This window comes from Caloenas nicobarica, chromosome 19, assembly GCF_036013445.1.
Source record: "Caloenas nicobarica isolate bCalNic1 chromosome 19, bCalNic1.hap1, whole genome shotgun sequence".
Classification (NCBI taxonomy): domain Eukaryota; kingdom Metazoa; phylum Chordata; class Aves; order Columbiformes; family Columbidae; genus Caloenas; species Caloenas nicobarica.
The window spans coordinates 1,307,004-1,330,271 of NC_088263.1; the positions used below are offsets into that span (position 1 = coordinate 1,307,004).

Below are 23,268 nucleotides of genomic sequence, written 5' to 3' on the forward strand. Positions count from 1 at the left end.
CCAAAAGCAAACAAGTCTCCCTTTGTCCTAACGGCCCCATGTGAAAAGGCTCCCCAGGTACCAGCAGCCTGCGTGGGTCTCGTGTTTATAGAAACAACCACCGACCAGGCGTTTTCTGGGCTAAGTGTGAGACAAGTACGTACAGACAGACCGACAGACAAGGGGGCCGTGGCTGGGGGAGAACATTTCCATCTGCTTCACAAGACCGGCAGCTTCCTCCTCAGCTTTTTGTGGGGTTGGTTTGTTTGTGGGGTTGGTTGGTTTGTTGTTGTGTGTGTGTTTTTTGTGGGGTTTGGTTTGGTTTTTTGCGTGTGGGGCTGGTTTACCTGTTTGAGAGCGCAGCCCCACCTGCAGATGAGCTCCTGCGGACCCAAACCGGTGTGTGGCACAAGCAGCGCTGCCCCCAGCACATAGGGGCCGCGGTCTGGCAGGGTCACCTCACCCAGGGCATGGCCAAAGCCTGGCCGGACCCTTCTCGTGTCCCCGAGCCGCCTTCTGTGCTCCGGGACGGCAGCGCAGGGACACGCGCACCCAACGGCAGCAGCGGGAGATCCAGCGGGGTGACACCCCGGCGCCCCGCCATGAGACGCTGCCCGTCCCTGTCCCAGACCTGGTTAATAACGACACCAAAGCAAGGCTGTTCCTGAATCTCTGACATTAAAAACAGTGATTTGACTGTGTCACCTAACTTTCCGCTTGTTATTTGTCCAGCCTGGAGAACGGGAGCTGAGGGGAGACCTTCTGATCTCTGACCTGCCTGAAAGGAGCTTGGAGCCAGGGGGGGTCGGGCTCTGCTCCCCAGGAACAAGCGCCAGGACCAGAGGAAACGGCCTCAAGTTGCGCCAGGGGAGGTTGAGGTTGGATCTGGGGAACAATTTCTTCCCCCAAGGGCTGTGGGGCATTGGAACAGGCTGCCCAGGGCAGTGGGGGAGTCACCATCCCTGGAGGGGCTGAACAGACGGACATGAGGTTCACAGGACATGGGGCAGTGCCAGCATTGGGTTAACAGCTGGACTTGATGATCCTGAGGGTCTCTTCCAACCAAAATGATTCTATGGTTCTGTTTGCTCCCTGCGCCGCCTCACAGTGACTGGGACTGTGTAACGGACCCCGCTCCCCTCCCTCGGGATCTGCACCCCTGCAAAGCCCGCTGATCCCAGAAGAAACGGACACTGAGAGCTGCAGTGGTGGGACAGGACGGGGAAAAGCTGATGTCCACGAGGACTCCTCCAGAGAGCACAGCACCACAGTCAGCTTCGGAAATTAAACCCATCTTTCTATTACAACGGGAGATTTTTTTCCCCCGAGACCACTAGAGCTCTTACGCGGGAAGCAGCGCGCCTCTCCATCTTGACCTCTGCAAGTCTTCTTAGCTGCTTAAGTCATGAACCATCACGCTCAGCTTTTGAGACTATCTGGTTTAACATAAGCTTCCAAAAACTGTGTGTGAAGGAAACACATTTTAAGTTTCCTTTCTTTTCATGCCCATTTTCAGATCTCTGTAATTTCACAATGTCCATATTTCACTAAAATTAAAATCACTGCGTTGCAAAACACGACCAAGACAAAAAGCTTCAATTAAGCCTTTTTTTTTTCCCCCCTAAAAAACCCATGTTTTTCACAATCATGGCAGAAACTCCTTAAAAATGCATCTTCTTTAGGCCAAGACAAAGTGCTGGAAGACGCCGTGTGTGCAAAGCCCTGGGAGCACATTGGCGAGCGGTCTTCCCACCTGTTCACCTCCCTGGGAATCAGAAACTGCTCTCAAACGTTTCCGTTAACAGATGGATTTTTCTCATGCTGTCTATACGAACCAGAGCGAGCCCAAAAACCCGGTGGAGTTCGGTTCACAGCTTGACAGAGCGTAGGAGCCAGACACCCATTAGCGGGAACCTGAACCGCTGTGTTTGGGAGCTGCTGGTTTTGCTCATGGTTTTTGATTTATACCCTATCACTGCAAAACTAACGAGATTCTAATGAAAAGTGGGACATTAAGCATTTGTTTTCCCCCCAGAAGGTTCGGTTTATTTTCAACAAGCATGCTAGTGATTAAAACAAGAGGTGATGGTTTTAAGAAGCCGGAACATAAACCTGTTCAAAATGTGCACCGGTCTAAGTCAGTACACTCATTTCTGTAGTTCGCAGTTTCACCGTCTTTGTTTTGTTCAAATATATATATATATTTTATTGGTCACTACTATATGAACAACAAACATCTAATCTGTATACCAAGCAATTGCACTGAAAGCTTTACCTTAAGAAAAAAGTCAACTGTCTGGTTATTTTGCTTCTTTCCTGGCCCAAACAAATAACTCAAAACCCCCTCGTGAATGTGAAACATAAAACTGTTTGCAAGTGGTTTTTGAAGACTAATTGGCACTTACTGTACACAAACTAAATATCAAGGTGCACAGATAATAAATACGTTTCTATACAGTTCTCCTTACTGAAAAAGCTGGAAGTCAAACCTCACATATCAGACACGTTAAAAAGTGCACCCATTAAGTATCAGCATTAGATTAAATGACCACTTCGAAAATAATTGTATTAAAAATACGTAGGTCTGTAGCACAGTGGTTAAGCTTCACAGCTAAAGAGCTTCCAGAATAATCGTTACTCAGCCATATAGTTAACATTTTCTAATCTCAAGTGTTATCTCACATAATTTGTATGCAACCAAGAGCAGTTTTCATTGCTGCCTTTCCTAGCAGTGCAGTTCAGGTAGCGCAGCGCTGCTAGAACACACCGTGGTACGTCTGCGGAGACCGCGCTGAAACTCAGTCCCTCAGCACAATAAGGTCACTAAAAGATGAAACACTAAACCAGAGCTTTAAAATAGGCATTTAAATTAGGAGATCAGTTCTACAGCCATAAAGCATTTGAACTGCTCTTTATAACGCAGTAAGGCCATCAATGACTGAAGTCCTGGACTCCGATTTGGCAGCGTTTGCTTTCAACATCACGTCAACCCCGACTCCACCGCGCAGGAATTTAACTCCTCCAGATACAAACCAGAAACGCACCGACTACAAATTACAGGAGGGACAGTTTTAATACTTTCCTCATTCAAGTGCATTCAGTTCCTGCCTCATTGCTCCGCTGCACAATCCAAATAGAAATGATTTCGATGGCAGAGGCAGCTCCTCTAGACTCGGGTTGCCAACTTCTTCCTTCTTTGCCTATATGCTAAAAGTCGAGTACTAACAGCATCTCTGTGTCCTTCGAGCGTTTCAGGATCACCTGGAGCTTTTAGGGGACCAGACAATTCAATCTGCTAAATCTAAACTACCGTTTTCTCTTTGGAGGCGATAAACAATTCAATAAGCATGCAGCTGAAGACGAACGCCCCGCAAAGAAAGTACCAGAAAGATAAGTTGTGCCACACAACTGAACAAACATTTCCTCCCAGTCACACCCTCTTCACATAAAAGCAGGAATTTTTCTAAACTCATACCGAACAATCCCAGTGGAAGGTCACTAACAATAACAATGGATAATTAAAACAATAATCAGGCTTAGTAAGACAAAAATTAAAAGTAAATTGCTCATCAGGTTTTTTTTTTCAAACTGCCCAAGCCTCAGTAAGAACATGTTTTGGACAGAAGAGAATTTGAAATTAAAAGATTACAACAAGCTGGTATTCATCCAAAAAAACCCAACAACCCTCCCTGTTCTGGTGCTGAGGGCCGGAGCGCAGAGCAAAGGGATCGCACGACAGGCTGTAAAAGGCTGGCTGAAGAGGTGATATGCTAAAGTAACTGGGAATTATATAGATATGCTGCTAAGCAATTATCCATCCCCAAATCCAACAAATTAAAAAAATGAATACAAATGAGGAAATCAGTTTTTGCAACAGCTAACACAGTTTTTGCAACAGTTTTAAGAAGCTTAAACGGACCACTCTATTGGATTTTCTTTTTTAAAAGTAAATTATCCCTGAAAAAAAGCAGCTTTCCATTCTTCGATGTTGCCTTTACACAGTTTTTTACGTTATGTAAAGCAGCTATGGCATGCTGTGAATCCAGCACACCTGCTGGCACAAGGAGACGATGGAAATTTAGAACCAACCAAACTAAACTCCTTGCCAAAGCTTGCGAAAATGTGCAGTTCTCTTCAAAGCTTAGATCTGTGGGATTTGGGGTTTTTTTGGTCTTATAAAAACATTTACTTTAAAACAACGGAGAAACATGACATAAAACATAGTGTAAATACCAGTGTTATCCGTGGCGCGGTAATTACAGGGCAGCGGTGACTGTAATTCTAGAGGCAATATCAGAAGTGAGACAGGAGCATTTGAAACAACTTTCAACCCACGAGTGCGACAACCAGCATGGGCGTTCAGCACCTTCCCAGCTCAGAAACCATTCTCCTGAGAGAGAACAACCACAATTCTGCAAAATGTCTCCTTGCTCAGCATCACCACCTGCAAAATATCGAGGCACAACGGTGCTGAGAGCAGAAGCCATGAGATGGGACAGGAGCCGTAGTGTTATCTCTGGTTTTCAGATGGGAGACTGAAACACAGGTGTAGGCAAACAGTTCCACTACCGTGAGGCATGTACCTTGAGATCTCAGGAACTTGGCGGTTATTTTTTATTTTTTTTAAAGCATTCAGCTTGACCACACAAGCGGTACTGTTGTAGCTATGTTGTCCTGGGTTTGTCATCAAGTATCTTTTATCAAACTATCCCAACCAGGATGGTGGGAAAAATTACGCCAGCTTTTAGGCAGAGAAGCACACGGTTGGTAATACAGCAGAAGGGATTTTGTGCTGTTTAAACCTCCTCCTCTATCCACCGATCACGTCCCCCAGGTTATAAACTCCTGCCCCTGCATTCCCTCATCACCGCCCTCCTTCACCATTCCCCCCACACCACCCTGACCACTCTCTATCCCGCAAGCCCCATCGCCTTTTTCTTTCAGAGGTAATTTAATTGAAACTCTAAACAGTTGCTCTGAGCGTGCTTGGCTGCAAGACAGCTGCCTCTGTATGAGACCTCTATGGAGGAAATACAAATAAAATCAAGTTCTTGTAGGAATGCAATATTTCTTTTTCTCCTGCAATACACTGCTGGGTTCCCTCTGCACCCTGCGCTCACGGTGACAAGTGAGGCAGAGCTTTGACAGAAAAGAGCTTCTTAACTCCCCACCCCAGAGCACATCCGTCTTCAACACTGTGAACGGCAACAGCTCTTCAGGAAAAAAAAGTTGGGATGTGGTCACGTAATTAAAGACTGTCATAATTCAGCCCCACGTTGTGGTAGGTTGGTGTTGTGCAGGCATCCTTAACTCTGACATTTCCTCATTTTAGGCTCCTTGCATCTGAAATCTAAATAACGTTTTTGTCGTACCACACCATAAATTAATTGTGTGGAAAAAGTAACGTCTCCAAAAAAAATAGTTCTTCAGAACGCAAACCCAGCAAGATCCCTTGCTAGAATTAAGCCACAATCCCTCGCTCCTCATTCACACGCCATTCCCGAGACAGGAACACATCTGTGAACGAGCACATAAGCACTCTCACTGTGCTCAGAATTAAGCACATGGTAGAGCACTACACGCTTTAACAAACCAAAGCGACAGAGAAAACACACAGGGCTGAGATCAAAGAGAAGAAACTGTAAAGTAAATGGATTTGGAAAGGACTGAGGCTGACAAGGCAGGCATTCACACCAGCAGAGCTCCCAACACAGGCTTTTTCTTTCTCATTCTTACACCAGACAAATGAAGAATAATATTGACGCCATCCGCAGTAGCTGGGAGATAACGGCATTGTTTTCGCTGCCGATGATGCATGCCTCCGTGCGTGGGCGTCCCACGGGTCAGTCGCTATGGAGCTGGATCAAAAGCCGTTGTTAAGGGAACAAGCAGGAAAGGTAAAACAATGGCCCAGATAAGAAGCATCTCAACAAACATGCAACGAGGCTTCTGGGCTTATAGCGGCGAGGAGGCGAGAGTGCGGCCCCCGCCCTGGGGACCGGTCACTTGGCCAAGGCTGAGCAGCAAGAGATCAAAGGAAACGCCGAACCCGGGGTCCCCGGCCCGGCGGAGGGGGGGACGGGGGCACAGACCCCAGGGCGGGAGCGCTGGTGGGACCGGAACTGGGACCAGGCTGAGGGACCAGGACTGGGCTGAGGGACCGGTCACAGAATCCCAGAATGTCAGGGACTGGAAGGGACCTCGAAAGCTCATCCAGTCCAATCCCCCCGCCGGAGCAGGAACACCCAGATGAGGTTACACAGGAAGGTGTCCAGGCGGGTTGGAATGTCTGCAGAGAAGGAGACTCCACAACCTCCCTGGGCAGCCTGGGCCAGGCTCTGGCACCCACACCGGGAAGAAGTTTCTTCTCATATTTAAGTGGAACCTCCTGTGTTCCAGTTTGCACCCATTGCCCCTTGTCCTATCACTGGTTGTCACCCAGAAGAGCCTGGCTCCATCCTCCTGACACTCCCCCTTTCCATATTGATCCCCATGAATGGGGTCACCCCTCAGTCTCCTCTTCTCCAGCTCCAGAGCCCCAGCTCCTCAGCCTTTCCTCACACAGGAGATGCTCCACTCCCTTCAGCATCTTCGTGGCTGCGCTGGACTCTCTCCAGCAGTTCCCTGTCCTGCTGGAACTGAGGGGCCCAGAACTGGACACAATATTCCAGATGCGGTCTGAGGGACCAGGACTGGGACCGGGACTGGGCTGAGGGACCGGTCGGTCTGAGGGACCAGGACTGGGAGCAGGCTGCGAGCTGGGACAGCAGCTCTCAGGCCAGAACCCAGGGGGAGTGGAGCCGAGCAGCTTTCCCAAACCAGAAACAGAAGAAGGTGAAAAGAATAGCTCCACGTATAGACCTTGTCCAGGCTCTGCTCTGTGCACTTTGGGGTAACGGGCTCTGGAGCAGCAGGCACTGCCCACCGCTCGTGAGAAACGTCGAGATACGGCAGGAGCTCCTTAAAGGCTTCTTACAAAGCAACATTTCTTGAAAGCAGCCAACTTCTCCGTCACAGGATCCTGTCTAGCAACCTTCACCCAAAAGCTCCTTCTTTCTAGGAATTAATGACAAATTGTTTGCCTGCCCTCGCTAACACACAACTGCTCCGTTCTCACACAGCTCCATACAGAGGGTGCACTCAGCAGCGGCTCATCTGCTCCTGCAATTCATAAGCTACAAATTGGAGAAACACACCAGGAGCTAAAATGAGTTTCCGAGAACAAAAACAGCTGGTAAAGAAACACAAGCCAAATATTCTCCTGACTGCTGGCTGCATTTTTTTTTTATTTAGCTTAAAACAAAATGAAAAAAATCTGCTTGGAACACAAACAGTCTCTAGCTGAAAATGTGGTGTCTAGCCTGAAAAACAGAGGCCTCTGGACGCAATGCCAAGCAGCACAGGATTCCCATGGACCTGGTGTTTCTCAAGCCCTTAATGTGGTTCAACTTAGGCAAGTGGGTTTAGGATTCCCAGTTTAAAATCTACAGCGCACATCTGCAATTCATTCGAGTTTCTTATTTTATTTCTTACTTCTGCAACCAACTCCAAAGCGTTTTACGAGTTCTTGCAATCCGGTCCTAATCAGTTACTCATGCTGCAGGAGTCCCCGCTTCCTAAGCCGGGCTCCCCTTGCACAAGAAGCCAAGCTGTGCGTTTCGTCAGCCGTATTTCGCCAGAAACAACAGTAACTACCTGATAAAATAAGAATGCTTGGCAGTGTTCAACACAGGATTACGAGACGCAGAAAACTTCTATGCTAATATACAGCACTAACCATTTTCTGCACCTCTCCCCTTCTATCAGACTCATCATGTTAAATGGAAAGTGACTCCCCTACTAACAGGACTGATGTAATTTCCCACTCCTGAGAAGGGGACTTGGCCAAGTTGCTTCAAGGAAAACTTAAGAAAAATTTGCGTACAGCTGCAGGAAAGGAATTCCCATCTGAGACACACAACTGGGTTAAAACCTTTAAAGGACGCGTGCCAAAAATGAGTGTCAGTATTTGCCCTGTGCACCCCAGATCTGCGAGATGAAATGCTGAGATGGCACGGCAGGCAAGGGCAGCTCTCTGAAGCGATCCTGACTCAGTAAGAAGTGCTAACGCGCAATACAGATCACTCTTCGCTGCTCTTGTTTAAGATAGAGGTTGTGCGAATACGACGGTCCACCTTCCCCAGCGCTGTGCACAGCACCAGCACCGCGAGAAGCACCATAACCACGTACTGCCCTGCAACGGGGAAACCCCCCCCAGCTGCTCAGAGACGGGAGCCCAAAGCAGACACGGCCTCTGCCTCACTGCAACACAGATCAAAACCACAGGTGCAGGGGAATTCCTGCTCTTGGCTTCCACAGCCAGGTTCACCGCACGTAATACAGAAATCCGGTCAGCAGAGAACAGTAAAGTTTTCAGGGGTGCAGCTAGGCTGTCATCACTCATGCTGTAAGAAGCCTCCAGCTCCCTGCCAGTTCCTTCAACTTTGTTGGTGACCTACACACCTGAACGAAATAAGGGAATTAGAATGGTTTTGCTCATGAATGTTCTCCTGCTGGTGGTGGATGCAACTGAAGCTTTGCTGGCATCACTGCACACCTTGGCACCATCAGCTGGAGGACCCATGTGTGAACAGGGCATGGACACGGCTGCTTTTTGGCAGTTTTTATCTTTCTGCTTGGAAACCTCAACTGCTTCTCTTCCCAGAGTGCTCTCAAGATGAAGCTTGTATGAAGATGAAGAGCAGCAGACGCAAGTTTCAACCAGGAAAATTCTGATTAGACATTAGAGGGAAAAAAATCCACAGCAGTTGTCAAACATGGGAATAGCTGCCAGGAGATGTTGTGGTATCTTCATCCTTACAGACACGAGAGGAGACAAGGCACCGAGGAACCTGGTATGACTATAGTCGGTCCAGAAGATGAGGTGAGGGCAATCTCCAGAGGTCCCTTCCCAACTACATCATGCGATTATTTTATGATCTTCATTAATGACTCCCCACAGTTACCACGTTGTGTTACTGAATGGGCAGGATGCAGAATTATCAACACACAGATGACACCTGGCAGCTCATCTCCATTCTGTCCTGCTCTGATAACGAAATGTCCAACAGACTCGCAGGCGTGTTAACTGAGCCCGTTAAGGGAAGGTGGTGAAACTGAAGCCAGGCAAGACAAAGATGATAATTGGAGGTTTAAAGATAGAGAGGAGACCATGATGGTTGCACTGACATCCCTCAGGGCAGACTGAATCTCCACCGGTCAACTCAGAAGTAATTATAACCCTCCAACAGCAGGTTACTCATCCCGGCTCAGGGTGACCCTGTACCAACAGGTCTGTCACAAGTGGACTCAGAGAAATCGTCTTTTCATAGTGTTAGGCAAGTAGCTATCAGGCCACATCTTTCTGTGGCCTCTGCTCAGTTGTGATTGTTCAGCAGGTGTTAAAGCCATTCTGGGCACATTGGCTACCTAACACGCAACTCAATCTTTTTTGACTGGCAGAAAATAAACATTCAGCACATGGCAAAAAATAAAGGGGGCAACAAAATACACCTCACAGTGCTACCAGCGTGCAGCTCTGTATGCTTGGCTTCGTAGGATGTGATTTCTCTGTTACAGCTCTCCCCCGCTACTCATAAAATACAGATGATAGATCCAGGATGTCCAAAGATAACACAGACTGCACTGTCTCATGTATTCAGTGGGACACCCCATTGCAAGACGTTCGCAGAAGCACATGGAGACTGACAGCGACAGCAAACTAAATTCCAAATGTGTGCGCGTGTCCAGACACAGCTTTGCCTGGAATAACCCCAAAGCCTGACTTCTCTGCCTTAATGTAACAGATATCACTTGACAGGACCGGTGAGTGGGCAAAGAAAATTCATTTTGGTAAGATAAAGATCATTTTTTAATAAATAAATAAATCAATCAATCTTTATAAAGATCATTTGCAGCTTTGATTTATTTGCCTGCTGAGCCTCAGGAACTACACGTGATTATTATTTAGTGTCGAAAGGTTCTTTCGTAAATATGACCTGAGTTACCCATTAAGCACTCCTGTTTGCAAGCCCTGCAGGTTTTAGGCTCACTCAGAGTGTTTTAAATGTCTCTCAAAGGTGGAGCACCAGGAGCTGTATTCTTCACCACGGGTCCCCTTCGAGGAAATCACCTCCCTGTGTCTCCAGGGACACAATGGTCAACTCTGAAATCTTTACTAAGGAGCTTTCCCCCAACGATCCAATGTCAGGTCCCACTGAGGGTACGTTGTTGTCACGCTGGAGGCTCAGACAAAAGGATAAACAAAGCCATCACCAGCCTGGCATTAAAGGACGCTGTAAAAACCGCAGGGCATAAAATAATGACAACAGCAATCACTGCAGCATTGAATTCAGCCTTTTTACAATTAGGTATTTCCCAGTGTCAAATTATAAGCAAACTGTCAAAAAAGTCAGAAGCTCTTATTTCTCTGCATAACTCACAGGACAGGTGTAGCTTCATCATCTGGGCATCTATTCCTGCTCTCTTTGACCTCCAAATGACACATTTGGTTTGATGAGCGGCCCCACCGGCCCAAACGGCGGATGAAGATTCGGTTTGTTGGGGTTGAACTCTGGTCACGTCTTTCAGGTTCCAAGCGAGACCAAAGCGGTGACTCCGACGTGGTTCTGTCCCAGTGAACAGGCGAGCGGCAGGAGCTCACGGTGCTCGCCGGACTGTTGAGGCAACACAAACTGCACATCATTTGTGGTTCTGTCCAAGGAACGGCAACGCTTCAACTAGAGGACAAACATCTCCTCGTTATCAGCCCAGCCTAACAATTAGCTGATAATGCTCAGCTTCCAGGATCTGGAAAGATGGTCCTAGAGAAACATTCCTCCAGCTTCCTGTTTGAATAACACAATCCTCACTGTCTGGATCTCACAGTCAGAACATCACGCTCCAGCCAGGCCAGCTTTATTTTTCCTTTCATGTTTACTGTTTACATTCTGCCTTTCACCCTCCACATGTTTTCTATCTGGAGCTCTTGAAGGTAAGTCATGAGCTTCAGCTATTGCACAATGCAACATCTCCAGGGACCTTTCATATTCTCCTCCAGATGGCTGGGTGGACAATACCCTTCTTCCCACATCCTTTCTGCTCTCAAATGCTGATGAATCCAAGTTTGACCCAATTTTAAATGGAATACAGATATAATTTCTGCTCTAGCTCCTTCTTCATTTTTTTCATGCTGGAAAAGGTTGGAAAATTCTTGGCAATAAGCTTGTGTTGAGTGTAAAAAATCCCGCATTTTTTGCCTGGCAACACTGCTCTGGTGGTACATTCTCAGTTGCACTGGTGATGATGATTATGAATGGTATGAAAACATGTAACTCTGTTGGGGAGCCAGAGAAAAGCAGAGCTGGGAGGGCCCTTAAGAGCTCATCTGCTCTTCCTCTTGTGTCATAAGACAACCAACTGTAGCTCCTCCATTTTCAACCAATACCTACCTACATCCAGTCTTAAAACCTTCCCAACACTGATACTCAAGAAATCACCAAGGAATTCTAGTCTTTCATCATTTCTGTTCAAAGTGTATGGAACAACAGCTCCCTTTTCTTTTAGCTTCCGAATAACTAGCAAGCGTTATGACACCCTTCCCTGCTCAGAGTGATTCATTCCTCTTCCACCTCTTGTCTCAAATCCCATTTTCTGCACCTCTGAATTGCTCGGCTCTTGCTCTCTAACCAGTAGCCCCCAGTTCTCCCGACACGCGCCATCCCCCGCTGGGCACAGCACTGGCACTGAGGCGTTTCCGTGGCCCGCTGGCTCGTTCCATGGGCTCTAAAGCCACCCCGAGTGGTTGTCCCCTCGCAGGACACCGAGGGCTGTGGTCCATCCATCACCGAGCGGATGGAAGTCAATGAGGTCTGTACAACTGCTGGCTTGTCACTCATGCCCGGCCTGAAAACACGATAACTCGTTTAAATGCAGAGCCTTGTTCGTACCGTCACTGAACAACTCCTCTTTTTAGGCCATTTCTCCAATCTCTTAAAAGATTATTTAAATTCTATACTTAGCACACTGGCACGCTCGTAATTTCTCCCAAACTTAGTTTACCACCTTCCTCCCTACAACTGATTTCTAGTTCTAGCATAGTTGTACATCACTGAAATTTCACATGAGCACTTGGATTTTCTAACCCGGAAACAATTACAACTGCATTTAATAAATTATGTGACATATATAGTAATTCTATGTACTGTAATAACACTGAAGTACACAGTCAATTATGTTCTACGTGAAGAGAGAAACACTTTCTAGCAGTTTATCTTCATTTTGATTATCTGTGGCAGTACTTTTTGTTGTTGTTGTTGCACAGATGTATTGTTAAAGTACTAGGGAAGAAAGTACAAGAGTTAAAACAGTTTTCAAAAGCAATTCAGAACACTTAGTTGGCAGTTTGGAGTATTTTTATCTTCTTGAGTGCTTCACTAGCAATGGTGTGTTAAGTTAGTTTCTAGTGTATATAAGAGCAAATGTTAATGCAATTATCCTGCCTGCTAAAAGCTTATCATGGTTCATGACAACTCTTACCATTGTATTTTATCGTATGCTAGTGTTTAGCGAGCTGCACATGATTAAATTCAACTATGCCAGCGAAGGTGCCGAACATTTCCACACAGGTGGGATCACAGAGGTACTGGGGCAAAATTCACCAAAAAAAGTCAATATATAAGGCAATCACAAGATTTTTTCAAGATCCAGTTTGCACTGAAGAGCCATTCTGCACAATTCTTCTCTAAATTCTCCAACAACACAGAGGCAGAGTACTTCGCTAAATAAAGCACGACTAAGAACCTACTCAAGGCCATGCTAATAAACAGACACGAACGGAAAAAAAGGAATCTGAAATAAAATTAAAGAAAAAAAAAATCAGAAAAACCAGAAACTGCAAGTTAGCAGTAAACACGTGTCCAAGAGATCACCATAAGATTCACTCTTCTATTAGTTCTCTCTCCTGTCTTGCCAACTGGAATTAACAATACAGTTAATCATTAATTAAGGTAAAAGTGCACCTGCCCTGTACGGAGGAATGGTGTATCAGCAATCTCTGTGTCGAGGTTTAAAGCAAGGCAACAATAAACCGTGGCAGATGCTCTGTCAGTCACTCTCCCACCCTCTCCTGATAGGAAAGATGATAAGGAGGAATAAGGAAGAGAGACTTTAAAGTTGGAAAGGTTTCAAAGACTTTACTAATGCTACTAATAAATAGAGAAAATGATACAAAATATACAAACCCAATCTGGAATGTCCCGGGTAGCAGCATTTAACGCTGGCTCATGAATGTCATGCTCTCTAGATGCCGGCCATGGTGGAAGAGAGCGAGACCCTCGTGATCTCCTTCACATAGAGGGCATCTTATATGACGCTTATGGGCCGGAATACTCAGTTGGTCAGTTTTAACCACCTGTTCTGTCCGCCCCTCCTTGCAAATATGTCCCGTTATCAGTTCACCTTGGTTACCACAGTAATAAATCTAAACATGGGGCTCTTCTGCATTCCATCGGTCATCTTATCAGCAACCGAGCACGGTGTCCGAAAAAAAAATATGCAGCTAACTTCAGGAAAGTGCAGTTACTTAGAAGAACTTAGCTGAAAGGAAAATTCACTAAAAGAGAAACTGGTCTTTTTTTTTAACAAAACCAGGACACTCTGCAACAAAAGCAAAGCTGAGCCAGTGGGGACAAAGCACCCGACCAGCCTGGACTCCGTTTAACACAATGAGCTTGTCAGTGAAGTTCTGGGCAGCTGTGCCCTGTCCGACCATGAGATCCTGCCCAAGAAGCCCGGCGGTGGGTCAGCCAGCACAGACTCTCCTGCTCCATGTCCACCAGAGAGTCACAGGATGGTTTGTGTTGAAGGGCCCTCCCCAGCTGCCCCAGTGCCCCCCCTGCCATGAGCAGGGACATCTGCACCAGCTCAGGTTGCTCAGAGCCCCGTCCAGCCTGGCCTGGGATGTCTCCAGGGATGGTTCAGCCACCACCTCTCTGGCCAACCCGGGCCAGGCTCTCACCACCCTCAGGGCCAACAATTTCTTCCTCATGTCCAGCCTGAATCTCCCTCCTTTAGTTTAAACCATCACCCCTTGCTAAAGTCTGTCCCCGTCACTGTGGCGTCAGGCAGAGGAAGAGGCTCCTTCTGGTGCCAACCCTGTGATAATGCCGGGGAATCAAAACCAGACGGGTTACTGAAACACAAGGATAAAAGCTTTAGCAATGGGTAAGAATGCAATTATGAGGTAACTGTCCTTTTTTTAATCCTTTGGTAAGAAGGACCACAAACAAGAAATGTAAAACATGAAATTTATCTGCTTTGTTAACAATTCGGCAGTATGCATTTGCACGTTTTTTCTTGCGTATAACAAAATTGGTCATTCTCTGACAAAACATTTGAGCTGTCTTAGGAAGCTGCTTTTGAAGATTATTTAGGAAGATTGCGCGAATTGTCACAGCATTATACCTACATAATTTCAAATTAAAAAAATCCTAAAAGCCTATAGAAACATTTAGTTGATATATTTCCAATTCAAAATTCACATCCTTCTGCAGAAACGAGATGGTGTTATGTTATTGCCTTGATCAGTCTGGAAGCAGCACACAATCAGCTATTGTTTTTCATCTTTATAAATGAACAGTTGCTCTTTTGGCCAAGAATAACAGATAATTAGTGTGTTTATAACAATAACTGGGCGGGGGGGTAAGAACCCTTGGAAAACAGGCATGTCATAGCGGCAAAATGTTCACGCATGTGTCCTTCACTTGGGTTGTTAGAGACTAATTTGTTTATAAATGATAATTCAATCCCACTCATGCTTGTATGACCACCCAAAGGAAACTCAGCCTCTCTGTACAGCCTTTGGTCTCCATTTCAAGAAAAAGGCAGGTGACCAATCCACTGGTCAATCGGATGTTGTCTCGCGCTCCTCCTCCTCAGCAAATCGCACGGGGTCCTTGGCATTAAGAGATGCACAGACTAAGTGAGGAAATTAAAGCATTAAGTGAAGGCGCTGAAGTAATCCAACTATGGAAAGGATGCTTACGGCAATTAAGAGGAAGAAATAGTCAATTATCAACTGAGAAGTTACAGTGCCAACCTAAAAAAGCCTGAACTGAACTAGATGGCCAACCTTATCTTCATAAATTAAAGGCAGATTCTGTATTTGAAAGCTTAAAAGACTTTTTTTAAAGTATATTGCAGAAGAATTTCCAAGGAATCATCGCGATACAGTTCGAGCAACCAGGTCATTTCCCTCCTCCTCAAGTACACAGCATGGGTGGCAAAGTGCTCACGCATTTTCTTCCCAAGTTTATATTCAAACTGATCTGAATGGAAGATGAAAAATTCATGGAGCAAAAAGCTCGTTAGGAACAGCAGCTCTTGCTGCACAGGTGGCAAAGGGCAGAGAAGGAGCTGGTCACCAGGCTGCTGCCAGCACAGGATCTCAGCCCGGCACACTTGGCACAGCAGGGCTGGCGAGTGACAGCGCCCGCTCCTCAATAACCCCACCCTGATGGACAGAGGGAGGAGTTTTTAGGTCAAACACCCTTATTCCAAAGGAAAGGAGGCTGCAAAAAGGTGTCAGGCTGGTCTTCAGGTACAGTGGAGTTTTGTGCTGCCCAAGTACACTGACTTACTACAAGACTGTACAGACACCGATGTGAATGAGTTTAGACCACAGCTTAATTTAAAAAAAATAAAGAATAATCTCTTTCCAGATGCACAGCATGCTCAGTGAACACCGCAGCGCTGCGGAGCAGCTGTTCTTCAAGTGGCCTTCTTGTAAAGAGAACATGATGTTCTCTTCCGCATGAGCTCAGCGGAACCAGGATTTCTGCCCCTGCTCAACCCACATGCACACAGACCCTCCAGTGTCCTGACACGACTCCCAGCGCGTTCTTGGAGAGCCCTTTGGTTAACACCAGTGGCTCAGCCAAGAAGCGACTCCTCTGGGTCTCACTCACAGACTCTTATTAAAAACTGTACCAGCTCATTCCTCTAGCCTCTGGAATACTGAATGAGACCGACTTTTTTTTTTTTTTTTTCTTTCCCCCTTAGGGACTTTGCCCCAAGATCATTTTTAAAAAGTATTTCCAGGCTTGGGAGGAATCTCACATATAATGCCTTTCCAGAAATACCAATATTAGACTATCACTGTGCCCAGTGAGTAAAGACTGATACTCCTAGCAAAATATTTACAAAACTGTGCTTAGGAGTATTACAGAAACTTTACAATGTAATTCCAGTCTGATCAACACAACTTCATCTAAAGTTAACTCTAAATCATACTGTTTATTCTTACCAACTCTCACAATTTTCATGTGAACCTTGGGATATTTACTCAAGCTCCAGCTCAGAATCATAGTGCTGTGTACATCTCAATTTTCATTTGTTTGACATAACAAGTATATAATAAATGAAATGCATCCTACACGTGAAGGACTGGAAATTGTCCCAGTTGTGCAGTTAATAACATTATATTGTAATGAAGTAAAGGGATTTAAAAATGGATGGATGGTACTGATAAAATTTCAACACAAACAACTTCTTCCAGTAGGAATTAACAGCAGCTGGTATGACTGTTTTAAGAAAGAAGGGGTATGTAAAAGGCAAAAAATCTTTTTCTGTTTTGCACATCATCTGTAATGGTGGTGATGCGACAGCTACTTGAGCAAAATGACGGTCAGAAAACAACAGTTATTATCAGGAGCATCTTGACTGGAGAGTTTTCATCCTGCTAATTCCCTCCCTGTGCTTACGGCCAAGCAGAAGCAAAGCGGGGAGCCAGCCTGACCTGCCACGCGTGGCGAGCGGGAGCCCCACGGAGCCTCCAACGAGGGAAAATCCCCTTTTCCTGGGGACAGCACGGCATCGGTGTCTGAGATTCCCACAGACGACAACAGGGCTCGCCAGCAAGGGACAGATGTTGTCCTTGTACAGCTGCACCTCCTGCAAACAAGGTATCACTAAAGAAATGCAATAGTTTAGTTTATCTAAACCGGTTGTATTTACAGAGTCGGCTGCCTCTCAAAGCAAATGACGCAAGTTAAATTCTTATGGCAATCAGTAGGACGGTTAATCTGACTGTAATCAGAATCTCAGTCATCACGGTTCATTAGTGCATTCTATTTAAGTACGATTTTAATGATTGTGCCATCGAAACCTGTAGTTGGCTCAGTTCATTAACCTGGGGACAGAACCTCAAGTCCAGAACGTGAACGGTGTTATTCGCCTTCCCTCGGGTGCGCTGCGGGCAGGGGGTCCCCAGGAGCCCCCCAAAAGGGCCCTCGCTGGCTGCTGGGGGCTCTGCAAGCTCCGGCACAGACACATTAACACGCGTTGCATCATTCCCTCCAAACTGAGAACCGCGAGGTCACTTCCATGACACAGGTTTTATATTCCCTTCCAAAAAATACGGATTTCCACTGAGCGCACACACATCAGCTCCTGTATGGGCACAAATCCAGCGAGAACAAGCCGTAGCTTGAGCTTCCTACAGTAGTAAACGTAATTTCAGTTCATATCTGCCACACAGTTCATGCAGATAATCTCAGGCAACCATTGTCACTTCTTCAGAAATACCACCTTATAAGGTAGAAATAAAATACACCAGGAAAAAAAAAAAAACTGAAAGGGAAAAATTATTTCACTATCTAACCTTGTCAACAAAGGGAAGAAATATTATGTAGGGAGCTAAATCTGGCCCCATGTCTCAAGGCTCAGACACCACCATTCCTCTTCCTGAAAGCAATATTAGCTTCACACATATGCTAAAAACAACAGTGGGATATTTTGCCTTAGTGAGCATTTGCTGGTTGTTTCTGTCCCCACCTGTGGACAGAAAACACACAAATGAGTTAAACATTCACCTCCTCCATTTTTCCCCACTAATCTACTTTTAGATGTCGGTGCAACACGGAGGTGAGTTTCAAAACTAATACTATTTTTTTTTAATCCTGAAACACTTTAATACTGAGTTTGTGACATGACACTCTCACGATGGAAAATATTCCTGGTGTTAGCAAGAGATTTACATTCGAAATTGGATGATGAGAAAACCAGAAACAGTATCAACAGCTTAATTCTTTATGGTCTGCAATTGGCCTCAATAAATTTTGGATTTTTTTTAAGTGAACCACAGAGAAGCTCATGAAAAATAAACCTTACCAGACTAACAATAATTTTTAAAAAAACTGCAAAATCCAGCTAAAATGCACCTCATCACACAAAAATTTGCAGTTAATATTTATTTAGATTCCTTTGGAAAGATGCTGTTGTTTGGCTCTATCTTTCCTAAACAACTCTGAACAACTGGTAAATATGTTTAAAAATTGTGCAGATTATCCTTACTCAAATATTTTGGCAGAAGCCCATAAAAACAGAGAAACCTTGTGTAACCTCATGCTTATGAATGAAAAATAAAGGAAGTCTGAGGGGAAAAAAGAAAAAGTAAACCAAACGTACTGCAGAAAAATATTCTAAAATAAATGGATAACCAAGAACAGCCCGGTGTGCGGAGGCATCCAGGGGGTTTGCAGGATGAGGATGCGGACACAGGCGTGTTGGAACCGTGTGCTCGGGTCTGCGCAGGCTCGAGCGCTCAGGACACAGATCGCCGAGGTCTGTCAAGTTCTCTCTCCTGCGTGATAATGCGTGTCCTGAAATCTTGGCATCTGTCGTGGTTTAGCCTGAGCTGGCAACACAGCCACGATAGCCGCTCACTCACCCCCCCGAATAGGGGAGGGAATTGAAAGGGGAGAAACTTGGATTGAGATAAACACAGTTTAATAAAATAACAAACTACTAATACACTACTAGTAAAAATACATATAAAATAGAATATAAAATAAAAGATATTCAAGGCAATTGCTCATGAACTCCGTCCACACGGAGCAGCCAGTCCCAGGAAGCAGCACCTGGTCCCAACGGCCGATCCCAAAGAGACAAAAAAGGAAAAAAGGCAGAAAGGCCCAGAGGCCCCTGCAAAACGGCAAAAGGCCGAACTGAACGTCCCAAACAGAACTCCCCCGGCTCCGACAAAAAGAGCGAAGAGAATGTGAGAGAGCGAGAGTGAGACCGGAAGATCCCGACTTTCCTTAAATCTGAACCTGACGCCAATGGGCTGGGACACTCTCCTTGCTCGGTGTGGGTGTCAGGCCAGCTCTGTCCATCCAGCCCCTTCCTCGCTGCCTCACACCTGTGGGCAGAGCTCAGAGTGTCCTTGGCTCTCAGACCAGAGCAATTCAAAACATTAACTCTCTGCTGGGCTGTTATCTCTTGTTCTCAAACTAAGTTCAAATACTGACCGCGCTAGCTACGGAAAAGAAAGGTTTCCAACTGCATGAAGAAAATTAACCCATTTCCAGTCAAACCAGCACGGCATCTTACCAGGAAAATGCTGGCTGGTGCACAACGTACTTGAACCAACACTGCCAGGATCAGGGAACCCTCGGACACAGGATCGGGAGCATTCGAGCACAGTCACAACAGCGGGAGCCGCTCGAGAGGGTGTGAGACTTGGGAGTAAAACCATTTCCAGACAATACCAGGACCACCCCAACAGGCTGCCAGGGCAGCGGTGAAATTAAGCAAGAGCAAAAGGTAGGCTGAGTATCTGGGGAAAAAAAAAATCTTGAAGAGTGAGAACCAATATAAGGAATTATTCCTCTGGGAAACAATGGAAAGGCTTTTGCGTGGGTATTCTGTGAGAGACTGGGCATCCCACCAACAAATGTACTGCAGGAAAGAACCAGACAATGGCGAGGAAATGGATTAAACGTGTTTGCAAGACAATTTCCAGATCCGATTTCTGTGAAGAGAAGACCATGACCTCACCACTGGATCTGTGGTGTTACCATTAAGTGCGGCCCTGTCCAAGCCCCAAGTCCCTCACTAGCATGGGTACGGTCTTAAGACAGACCACACCAAAGACTGAATGGGATCCGGGAGTGTCTCTTCATTGTTATTTTATTTTTGTATTAATGATGGGTCAATTTATGTCCACAGATTTTGTAAGGCAGAATTCACCAGGGATACTGAGAAGCAGAAAACTGAGACACAGAATAAAGCTTTTGGTGAAAACAAGAGGTCTGAACTTGATTAAAAGAAAAAAAAAAAAGCCAGAGGAACAGAACATTTGAAGACACATATGGGGAAAAGCGACTCTTTTCCAAGGACAGATGGCAGCAATGGAAACACTGAAAATGGCTGGTTGGCCAAACTGCTTTTCTGTATCGGTCCAGTTCACTCCAGTTCACCGAAGCGCAGCAGAAGCACCAGCAGCTTTTCCACGAGGAGGGTTCCCCACACTGTAACAGGCACAGAAACAATTTTGGCACCTATCAGCACCCAATCAGGTCTCTGTACCTGCCCTATGTCCTTATTATTTGCACTTCCAAATCAGGGCAGCTGCTTCAGATGCAGCTGTGGGAAAAACCAAAAGCCAGAGCTTCCCTTTCACTGGTTGACTAAAAGGAGTTGGCCACAGCATCCAAATAAACAGGCGCTTAGCAAAAGGATAAACTGTTTAATCAAGGGACTAGCCTGCTGCAAACACACACTATCCAGTTAAAACATCCTTCCACTCGTGGAACAACAAATTGTACCCCCATAGGGCAGCTTTACACATTGAACGTGTTGGCACCTCATCGTAGCAGCACAGACACGACCGAGCCGGTGGAGTCGGCCGTCCGGGCAGAGGACTGACCCACAGCATCATGTTCCAACAGGGCGCAAAGATACAAACCCCGTCTCATTACTCCAAGTTGGTACAGTATATAACTGGGCCACCTTCTTTACACCAATGGGTCACGTAAGCCTGTAACAATATTTTACTGCATATTTAACACTTTGGTTAGTAGGACCTAGAGATCCTGCATAAGGCTCTCTTTGATCTGTGTCACGTGTTTATTTTTTTGCCATCTTATTATTTCTTTTAATGCTCCCAAAAGTTACCTGTCTTTCTGTCAGCTCCTGGCTGGCTTACCACGTAGATGGACGTTGACGATGCTCCATGGGACAGAAGTGCATTTGCCTTCCGAACACTGGAGCGCAATGGGGCCGAAGGACCATCTGGCCAGTGTCCTGTCTCCACGGGTGGACAACAGCAGATGCCAAGGGTGCATTGCAAACATGGAGCAGCTGGGACGTGGTACTTCCCTGACGTGCTCTTCCAGCTCCTAGAAATCTGCTGCACAGGGGATCTGAGACTTGTGAAAGTCTTGGATGGATTTTTTTTTTTTTCCACTAATCTGTTCAGTTGCTTCTTGAATTCACAAGAGCTTTAGTACTCGTACCATCTTGCATCAAAGCTTCCCAGAACTCATCTATGTTGCATGAAAAAGAATCTCCTCATGTTTGATGTAAACCTTTCCATTGTTATTTTGAACTCCGCAACTCTTGTATTAGCAGAGATTGTTCACATCTCTCCCTGCTCCTGTTCTTTAGCTCACCAATAATCAACTATATAAAGTGCACAGCAGCTGGGACCCTCAGTCTCAAACCCCAACACCATCCCACTGGTTTGTCATAACAGCTGAAAAGCAGCTGAGAGCAAAGAAAAAACCAAACAGAGTTAGATGTTGAGAACAGACTGGCTTCTAAGTTCGATCGGTTTTTCAGAGGAGCCAATTTTGGATCAATAGATCTTTCAGGGATGCTGGAAGACTCAATTTTATTAATAGAAGGCTTTGGGGAAATTTCCTTTATTTTCTTCTGACCATCACATCAGTTGAAAAACTAGAGCATCTTACTTTGTTCATATGCTTCCAGAAATATAACTGGACACAAACATACTAAATAAACCCACTTCTGTGGTCAAGCAGAACTTGAACACAGATCATTCTCAAAAGCACTGGTGAGTTGGGCATTTCCAGTATCCCGGGCGCGGGGCTCACCACATTTACTGGTACCTCCAAAGAACCTGGAGACACGAACGCTGAGCTCTGGTGGCAGCTGTAAGAGATTTCAGATCCTGCTCTCCTTCACATTAATTTCAGCAGCAGATAGTGAGACAATGGGATACATTCTATTATCAATAAGATAGTAGAGTCATCAGGCATTTCTTGTAACATGTCCCACTGAACTCATCTGGGTCATCTGCTCAAAGGCAGAAAAGGCTTCAATTAAATAAATCTGCTGAGCCCCTGTATATCTTTTAATCATTATTTTTAACCTATTGCCTAAAATGATGGAAAAGGAGTCCTCAGCCTCAAGTATGGAGAAACATAATGGCATACATTCCTCTGAATGTAATGCTGCTGTTTCTGAAGACAGTAATAAATACCAAACCAACAGGAAAGCTATGGGCACGCCACCAGCAGGGATTGTCACTGAAACCCTGTCCAGTTCTAAGAACAATGAGAGCACGTGCCTGGAACATCCACCATATCCTTTATCCTCCCCCGGGTACCTGGTCGGGGGCTCCTGAGGGATTCGGCAGCGGGGCGGTCGCTGCGATGAGCAGGCTGGTGTCCGATGGACCCGCAGCTCCCGGCACCAACGCCGCGCTCACCAACTATAACAGCAAGGGATAAACATCGCCCAGCCTCTGCGAATAAGAAACTACAGATGGCCCTCATTCTGAGAATGTACTTCATCTTCAGCAACACTGAGTTAGGAAAGGAGGATTCTGGTCTCCATTTTGGCAGACTGGGAAAACTGGACTGTATTAAACAGACACAGTAGCTTTCAAGTATTGTCTGTGCAACTGTCATCGAGCAAAAAAGGAAAGTCAAACAAACACTTTATACAATTTCCATGCCCTGCTGTTTCTAATACACTCCTTAAGGTCCCAGCGAAGCACCTTGTATCTATCTGCAAAATTTATTTTAAAAGTCTGAAGTTAAGAAATACTTGAAATTAAGCACGAGCGTAGGGGCACTATTAGGTCAGGCTCAAAAGTAAAAGTTCACTAAAACATCATGTCTTCCTTTCTCTCTGTTCAGTAGAAGTGAATATTTGAAAAAGGCACCTTATTTCTATCCTACATTTACTCCATATCATAATTGTGAAATTGAGTAATGGAATGATTTAGGAGATTTGATGTTGTTGCACTGGTACAGCTGGATGCATCTCCAGAAAGCAGAATGGAGTGGGGAAAACATGCAACAATTTTCTTACATAGAGACCAAGAAAAGAGGAACTCTATACCACTCCCAAATTTTTATTCTTCCAATTCCTTTAAATTTTTAAATATTTATGAATTCTCCATAATCTATGACTGCATTTTATGAATGACACAAACATTTC

The 23,268-nt window shown here is 45.6% G+C and overlaps 1 protein-coding gene across 8 annotated transcripts in view; it reads right to left on the reverse strand.

Moving 5' to 3' along the window:
* Positions 1-23,268, reverse strand: part of EXD3 (exonuclease 3'-5' domain containing 3) — a 291,985-nt gene that overhangs the window by 245,417 nt on the left and 23,300 nt on the right. For all 8 annotated transcript variants that reach the window (XM_065648437.1, XM_065648436.1, XM_065648434.1 and 5 more), the window contains one exon: positions 10,461-10,694. The gene's annotated coding sequence lies outside the window, so the exon portion shown is untranslated. The remainder of the gene's footprint in view (positions 1-10,460; positions 10,695-23,268) is intronic.